The 1,479-nt window shown below is 50.1% G+C and overlaps 1 long non-coding RNA gene across 1 annotated transcript; it reads right to left on the bottom strand.

The window, feature by feature from the left end:
• Positions 1-91: 91 nt before the first annotated feature.
• Positions 92-1,456, bottom strand: LOC116070898. Its single transcript, XR_004110619.1, has 2 exons — positions 273-1,456; positions 92-165 (listed from the first exon to the last, which is right to left on the bottom strand). It is a non-coding gene; the product is annotated as an uncharacterized LOC116070898 (long non-coding RNA).
• Between the last annotated feature and the right edge of the window lie 23 nt (positions 1,457-1,479).

Raw genomic sequence — 1,479 nt, 5'->3', positions numbered from 1 at the left:
TGAAAAGCCATGCTGGCACCTACCTCAACTGCCATATCCTGGAAGCTGTGCCCGGCATCCTCCACGATCTTGCCAAGACGGAATATGGGGCAGAAGGGATCTGTCTGAGCATCATAAATGCACGACTTGAGGTAGGAGGTGGTGATATTGGGGAGGATGTTCCTCCTGAAGTCAGGGAGTAAGCGGAGAGCCTGAGCTAGGACAACCTCAGAGAGAGCCAGACGTTCTTTTTAAGAGGCTTGGGAATGAACATGCCCCCCCCCCCGACTTACTTGCTGAAATTAAACTTGGGGTACCAGATGTTGTTCTTTACCAAGAGGGTGAAGTTTTCTGCAGCCTTTAAAAAAGCTGGCCTGGAAAGGAAGCGCAGTGGTTATTAAGCACATGCCTTGGCTGTGCATCCTTTCCGACGGTTTACAGCGCCACTCTCGCAAGGAGAATGGGGCATCTGGCACTTTCTATCCTCTTTTGTGTCACACTGGGTCACCAGGCCTTCTGGATCCTTACTCGGAAGAGGCAGGACTTCCTGCCCAAAGCATTCTGAAAGAGATGCTGGCGGTGGCCACCATGATTCCTTAGCATCTGCTGGCCTCCCGTTTGCCTTTAAGGTGTTCATGGGTTATAGATGCTTCCTGGATCTGGCTTTATAAGTCAAAACACAGAGGAGTTTGCCAGCAGGGACAGTCTGACCTTGCTGAGAAGGAAAGCGTGCTGCCAGAGAGCTCTAAAAGGTGCCACATCAGCCTGTGGCTGACGATACAAGGTAAGTCTGTCCCCGTGGGGACTCGTTTCTTGGGTAGATTTGTCTCAGTAAGAACCCAGAAATGTAGGTCTGACCCCTCTGTGGAGGAGGCCTCTCCTGAGGCAGACAAGGCGTTTGAAGTTATAAATACATTCAGTAATCTCAGCAAAGCCACCGAGGGCCACTTGATGAATGGAGCCGAGCTGGACACTTCTGATCCTAAGTGAGGGCCCGGAGCTGGTTCAAACTCCAAAGTCTTCACTCCTTCTCAAGAGGGAGGGGTCACAGCAGGGTTTTTCCACTCGTGTCATTTCCCGTTTCATAGCCCCTAATGCCAGTGCAGCCCACGGGCAGCACTTTTCTTTAAAATTTTTCTTTTTCAAAAATGAAGTGAAACTCAACTAGAAAAGGAGGAGCCATTTTAAAATGAGTCCCTTTAGTGAGCTATTAGGGCTCATACCTGCTATCCCAGCCAGCAAGGGGAAGACTGAGCCAGGAGGGCCACTGATTCGAAGGAAGATCTAAGGTGAATGGTATGGCTGTTCTATACCATACTTCTGCAAGTTTTCTGGCGGCCACGTTTACACAAAAAAGAATTCATCGTGTGTACATGCATGGAGGTCAGACGTCCATGTGCACGCTGGTTTTCTCCTTCAACCGTGTGGGTTCCAGGACTAGAACTCAGCTGCAAGTGCCCTTTTCTGATGAGCCATCTGACTGGCCCGACAGAGCAGATT

Source organism: Mastomys coucha, unplaced genomic scaffold, assembly GCF_008632895.1.
Source record: "Mastomys coucha isolate ucsf_1 unplaced genomic scaffold, UCSF_Mcou_1 pScaffold22, whole genome shotgun sequence".
Lineage (NCBI taxonomy): Eukaryota > Metazoa > Chordata > Mammalia > Rodentia > Muridae > Mastomys > Mastomys coucha.
The sequence above is the reverse complement of the archived record's forward strand: the minus strand, read 5'-3'. Positions and strand labels throughout refer to the sequence as shown.